This window comes from Ptychodera flava, chromosome 3 (genome assembly GCF_041260155.1).
Source record: "Ptychodera flava strain L36383 chromosome 3, AS_Pfla_20210202, whole genome shotgun sequence".
Classification (NCBI taxonomy): domain Eukaryota; kingdom Metazoa; phylum Hemichordata; class Enteropneusta; family Ptychoderidae; genus Ptychodera; species Ptychodera flava.
Window position 1 is genome coordinate 7,354,738 of NC_091930.1, and position 7,358 is coordinate 7,362,095.

General features: G+C 38.3%; 1 long non-coding RNA gene across 1 annotated transcript in view; it reads left to right on the forward strand.

The window, feature by feature from the left end:
- The window catches only part of LOC139124804 (uncharacterized), a 14,978-nt gene extending 9,618 nt beyond the window's left edge, over nucleotides 1–5,360 (forward strand). The window contains exons 4-6 of the long non-coding RNA XR_011550041.1: nucleotides 625–722; nucleotides 4,366–4,509; nucleotides 5,053–5,360. This is a non-coding gene — a long non-coding RNA (uncharacterized lncRNA). The remainder of the gene's footprint in view (nucleotides 1–624; nucleotides 723–4,365; nucleotides 4,510–5,052) is intronic.
- Nucleotides 5,361–7,358: the final 1,998 nt, after the last annotated feature.

A 7,358-nucleotide genomic window follows, 5' to 3' on the forward strand; every position in this document is an offset into this window, starting at 1 on the left:
ATGTATGTATGTATGTATGTATGTATGTATGTAGTGTGTGTTATGTATGTATGTATGTATGTATGTATGTATGTATGTATGTATGTATGTATGTATGTATGTATGTATGTATGTATGTATGTATGTATGTATGTATGTATGTATGTATGTATGTATGTATGTCTGTATGTCTGTCTGTGTGTCTGTCTGTCTGTCTGTCTGTCTGTCTGTATGTATGTATGTATGTATGTATGTATGTATGTATGTATGTATGTATGTATGTATGTATGTATGTATGTATGTATGTATGTATGTATGTATGTATGTATGTATGTATGTATGTATGTATGTATGTATGTATGTATGTATGTATGTATGTATGTATGTATGTATGTATGTATGTATGTATGTATGTATGTAGCTAGCCAGGGATTGAGATGTGAATATAATGAAATAGTCACGCCAGTGTCAAAAATATGCAAATAGGTAAAAAAGGGTAAATCCTGCAAATTGCACGCACGAAGGCATGCACGGCTGTACGAACGCAAACAATTTTTATATTGAAGAGTACGCGTTTTCCCTGTATCTTCGTTTTATATTTCGCACGACCGATTCAAGATAATTGCAACTTGTATTGTTTTATAGGCATAATGAATGATAACTGTTGGATTGGCACAAGGCGAGCGCGTGTTTATGATGGTCGTGACAAGTGGTTTAATATAGGCCGACACGACATGACTGAGGTAAGAACAAATGATATCATTGGTATTTATTTTGCGCAATTCTGATGTATGTGGTCTTGGTGCACTCAGGCATAATGTGTCCTGCTGTTTATGTTGCATATCGTTACAACTCATATTGTATCCAACTATAGTGATTTGCAGAGACATCCACATGGGAAAGAACATACATGTGTTGCAACGTGGTTGACACGACTTTTGCTCGCTCAATATGCCGATAATCCCGACTATGGACGCATCTGAGTTAATGTGCAGCTTTTCTGCACCTAACAAATTGTCTTACACAATTTTGGGTACGATTTTGTATAGGTGTAACTCAAAAAGGCAAACAGAGCGAACTCCTAATCAAACAACGTTTCAGTAAAAGTGGACAGTAACGTAAGTAGCTAAAACATCAAGTCGTTTGATTTAGAATTTATAGGTAATTGGGAAATAGATGCTTGTCAGTAACGAATCTGAATTATGATGGGTAACCTTGTACTGTGAAGGAGTTTTCACCCAGAGGTTTTTGTGTAATATTATTAATAACACCATAGGGGAAGCACAAAAGTCCGTCCCCAGGGGTTGGGGTGGGGGTAGGGGTGTCAGCACAGGGTTCTTCTTGCTATGGTTTATTTTATTTTAATACATTTGGCAGCGACATGTATTGTCAATAAAGATTTATACCACCCACCTTTCTTTGCAGCTTTGCTTTCTTTGTCTTATGTTAGCATGCGCACTTGTTTTTGTAATGAGTTCTTTTTCTCCTCGCCGTGCCACCTATTTGTCCTTTGACAATCTTACGCCATGGAGCTAAAAAGGAGATCCATGCTCCGAAGTTTTGTTAGTGTGTTGCCACTATTATCTGATGAGTTTGATTACCTAATTTGCCAAAGTAAGCACGGGTAATTATATAAATTACTAATCTGTGGACGCTGTCACCATATTATCACAGAATCAACTTTGACAAAGTCAACAACGAACACACCAGTAAGGTATAACACAAGAAAGGGGAGAAACTCTCAAAAGCCGTTTCCACAGAAAGCTACTTTATGATAAACACTTCCCAATTTTACGAACGCCAGTAGTTTTCTAACATGTTGAAACGGGGACAGTGCAATTTATGGGTTCATCGGTTGCTTCTTGGGGCTGCAAAACGCTGTTCGAAGCCGAGGAGTCAGTGTCTCGATGTGGTCCGTCAGACCGGAAGCCGGAACTAGAAACCTTTGACCTTCAGATTGTTTAATTTAGGCTCACATGATCGATACGGGTAAACAAATTACCCAAGATGATAAACACGGACGTGACAATCTACGTGCTTTTGACAACAGCCGGTCAACGTTTGAAGGGAGAAACTCACCGCTTCTTGCATAAAAACTGACAAGTCGGCAAAAGTATTTTCATCTTCAATATTCGGTCCTAATTTGACCAATATAGGCCTTATATCATTCGTTTTTGACTTACAATTAACATGCAAGACTAGATGTTTTGTAAACCTGCGAAGACAGATTGGAAGCACGACCGATCTATGTGTTGGGTCGGGGATATCGATGTCACAGTCTTTTCGAACGAAAACGGGGATGTTTAGGCGATAGCAAAGACAATAATCGGTCAGTTGAACAAAACAAAATTTTTTGGACATCATATCTTTTTATGGCAGTTTTTTAACCGCGTGAAACCCTGTGTAACAATATAATAAGTATTCTCTAAACCAAACCTTTCGGACACATCTTTTTATATCAACGTTTGGACAAGCCTTTAAAATGCAACTATCTTCTGTATGTCTGATGACTGTCGGGGGAAAACACTGTTTGCGCCGCTGTCGGACTCAGTCACTATGTCTTTCCCTTGCGCGTCTGCTTTCCCAAAAATATATTTTTATACAAACAACGTGTTAATAATATACCTGTCGATTTGATGTGTGAAGACACACTGATGACCAGTTATTTTATTAGTTTTCAAACCTGGTAAAAACATACTGCATATCGATTATGTCAGCTCGCGAATGCGACCTTTGTTTGATACGTTAGGTAGTTGAGTATATTATAGATTACTTACACTGATTCATTCGATTGAACTATCATGGTCTCCAACTAACGTTCATGGCCGAGAGGGCGAAAGTTTCAGGCCCAAGGGAATATAAGCTGTACATTGCATGCTTTGTGGGAAAGGAAAGCCGGTTTCCATAACTACCATGAAAAATCCAGCTTTGACTATTAAATTATGGGTGTACAAAAATTGTGTACATCTATGGACTAATATTACAGTCCTATTTCCAAGAATAACTTTCGAGCTACGTAGCCAGTAATGTTGAGGTCAAGAAATCCGAATCATTCGCGTTCGAAATGTTTCTTCATTTGTAGACAGAATACTTGTTTTAATCTAGCGCACTGGGTCAATTGAAAATTCAAAGGAAAACACCGCGGTGTATAAAATCTGCAGGCACGGTCGCAGTCACCAACCGACAACCCCACTTGTATTGTAGAACACACAACCGAACGGTACATGCAATATATCGCTCTAAAACTTGCATCGTATGTAAAACATGTCTTGTTTTGTTCTTTGGAAAAAAAGCTAATACGAGAGTGCCTTTATATATTGCAAGGAGCATGGAGCTCCTTTTTTAGCTCCATTCAAGGATATGGTTGATAAACTGAACAAGTTGAAGGCGAACGCGTCGAGTTAATAATAGACAGTCGACTGTCTATGAGTTAATAAAGCCTTTTCCGTTCTTGTTCTTGACTTACACGGATATGTTCAGGACGAAGTCTGGTAAAGTTCGAGGCGGTGTCAACGTCATTTTTGCCGGGCCAGCCACCTCTGATACGTTAGCGAGGTGCGTTGAACACAAACCACGTATTAATGGGAGGTCCTTCTTTCAAGCCTGTTCATTTACAAATGAATATTCAAGTTTGTTTTGCCCTCTGTTTGTTTATGAATACATGAATATAAAGTGTCCACTAGTTTTACGGATCACCTCTGGACACGGCTTTTGAGAGTTTCTCCCCTTTCTTGTGTTATACCTTACTGGTGTGTTCGTTATTGACTTTGTCAAAGTTAATCCGGTGATAATCTGGTGACAGCGTCCACAGATTAGTAATTTACCCTTGCTTACTTTGGCAAATTAGGCATTCAAACTCATCAGATAATAGAGACAACACAGTGACACAACTTCGGAGCGTGGAGCTCCTTTTTAACTCCATGGCGTAATATTTTCAAACGACAAATAGGTGGCACGGCGTAGGAGAAAAAGAACTCACTACAAAAACCAGTGCTAACATAAGACAAAGAAACCAAAGCCGCAAAGAAGGTCGGTTGTGTAAATCTTTATTGGCAATACATATCGCAGTGAAACGTATTAAAATAAAATAAACTATAGCAAGAAGAACCTAGTGCTGACACCCCTACCCCCACCCCAACCCCTGGGGACGGACATTTTTGCTTTCCCCTATGGTTCGTTGGTCGTCTTTATTTGTACTTAAGTTTTGAATAACTTTGAATATAATTTAAAGTTGTACAAAGTTCAAAAGTTGTACCATTTAGTACCTCAAGACGTTTCCATTTGAGTAATTCTTTATTTTTACTGCAGCTCTGTATGTCATATGAATGATTAACACAAGGTGGTACAGTGTATTTTGCATCATTATGAAACCATTTTGTTTCGTAGGCTACATTCACCTGTGGAGCCGACACGAGCCAAATGACAAAGGGGGGGTACCGAAAATTGTATCGAAATCCGGGCGGGCGATGATCTTTGGAATGACCAGGAATGCACTGATAAGCTGAAATCAGTGTGTGAAAGAGACTACTAGTGAGTATATAGTAAATTATAACTTTAGCAGTTGGTCGAATTCCAATCTTGAATTGTTTTGTTCTGTTGGAAGAACACAGAGCGCATAGCTACCAGATAAAACTGACAAATAGTTTATCAAATGTTACAGCTGTGTACATTTAAGGCGCAATTTCTCTTTCATTTGTTTCATTGTCGATTATTTTGCATGACTTATGACTATTCCATGCGATTAGACGAGAAAAAATCGTCGACATACTACACGAATTCGATACAGAAAAAATGTGTATGACTTTGAAGTAATAAAGGGTAAATTGTGTAGCCCTACAGGTAGTCTATAAACCCAGATATAACACCCAATATTTTTTTTACATTTCTACCTATTTTTAGAAAGTAAATCATTAATAAGTCGAAAGATAATTCAAAAGATACATCAGAGAGAGAGAGAGAGAGAGAGAGAGAGAGAGAGACAGAGAGACAGAGAGACAGAGACAGAGAGAGAAAATGACAAACATCAGTTTTATATCTAGTTTTATTTCAACAATTACTTTTTTCCTTACGCAGATACCGGGAGCACAAAATATATTACCCTTCGTTGATGTCAATCAAATTTTTCAGCAATAGTTTTAATCTTTCAATCAAATGTATGGTTTTGGTGTAGTTCTGTATCGTTCTGTACTATTCTCTTCATAACCACATATATTAACCTGCAACCAAACCTACAAGAAGTAGTCACTCCGTATCTGTGAGAATTCCATTGCCAGGTGAATACAATAAGGATGCCAAAAACCAAGAAGAAATTGGTTATGAACTCAATTGATCTGTAATTTCTATTAATTAAATATTAAAACCATACCTCATAGCAAACAAAATCGTCAGATGTACCTTCCCTCGCAAAGATGCACAACCTTTCCCTTGTAAGGGACTTTTTATGCCACACTACTAAATTTCGTATCATTCGAGAAAGTATGGGATAATGATCTCATAACCTTCCTTCTAACGTGTCTATAATTTAGATATGAAACTTTTAATGGGATTTCGACGCTGCCTCGACCTATATCGGACTCACTGATAATACCTTTAAGAAGCGATTCCCTAATCATATGCAATTGTTTCGTAACGAAAGGTATCGGCACTGCACGGAGTTGTCCAAGTACATACATTTGGTCCTTGAGACAAAAGAACCAGGTCTTTGACATTTCGTAGTCAATCATTGACAAAGCACCAAGTTACTCTAACATAAGCAAGAGATGCAATCTTTGTATATCAGAAAAACTACACATTATCAATTCTGACAAATCTACCGTGACGCTATTAAACGAACGCTCAGAGCTGGTTTCAAAATGTCGCCACCAACTCAAATATTTTTTTATCAAATTTTAACTCCATCTACAAATAGAATGGTACGTCTCGATAATACACATATAAGACTGTCGAGCTAAAACTCCTTTCACTTCTTCTGTCTGATGATTGCAGGATTCATGGAAGTTAAGTAACAGATATACTTGAAGTAATTGAAGTAATTTGTGTTATTATTTATGTGTGTGTGTGTGTGTGTGTGTGTGTGTCTGTGTGTCTGTGTGTCTGCGTGTGTGTTTTATTTTAGGGTGACCGAATTATTGGCCGAATAATGTCACGGATTCTCGCTGAACGTGTGTTCTTAATTCAGAAATAAAAAGCAAAGAAAGCACATTCGAGATTGAAGGTTGGTCCACGTTTAACGTAAACGAAAAGTTTCCATATTTTGACTGTCATTCTATGATTTCAGGGTGACAAAAATGGTTGGCCGAATAATGTCATGGATTGTCACAAGGCTTTATGCCGATGTATCTCATAATTTCACTGCTGTTAAAACCCCTCATTTGGAAAAGGGCCAAAAAGTATTTCATCAAGTCGGCGGAAACACTGACAAATATATCATTAGCATGAGTTTTTCTTCTATTTGAATAAATAAATTGGCATATTTACTAGTTGTTATGTACCAAGGAATCCTTAAAATATAACGTGTCAATATAACTGCATTGACGTGTTGATTTCATATGAGTCATGAGGGGATTGGCCGGCACAAACCATATAAGCTTATCTGGGATCTCCCCCGAACGCGGAAACATTCCGCGTTACAGAATTGATGGCTTATGACCCAGGAAGTAAATTAACTACCGATCGAGTATAACAAAAGATTACAATGTCTGTGAAAATGACACCATCCGAAGTCTATGACATGACTTACAGTTCAAGTCGCGTGTCGAAGACATGATTGACACCTTCAGTCAATGCCTGATGAATAAATGTCACTATTTCACTAGCCCCTTAGCGTTTTAGGTCTCAATAAACAATAGTAAATGAGTCGTTTGCTCTACTTCTCCTTTACTGTATCACTTCTTTTTACTATATGCTCCGCTCTGAATATTTGCTTCGACTTGATATGCATTTGTTCTCACCGAACAACCAGAAGTCTAATGAGGTTTTGAAGTCTACGGGCTTTTATACGCGATCACAGCAAGCTACGCGGTCGCACCACTGGTACTGAATTGCGATGATGCATTTCTTCAGGTGATCTATGTTCCATTCCTACGGCGGGAATTACCGCTGCCGCTGAATCAGAGTGAACGCTTTGCCGTAGATGCACACACCAACCATGTAGCACCGATGTGACTGCCAATCTGACGAAAATCCCGGACCGACGGGCCGGGCGTTCTTCATGGATTGTCACTCGCGAATGGTGAAAATATTCAAGCTCGTGCAACCAATGCGAGAATCCTTGATTCATTATGTACGAAAAAAAAGAAATATAAGAGTCTATTTTACCACTACTAGTACTAAATACGTTTAGAAGGAGACTTATCAGATTTAAGCCAGACTGGAATCCG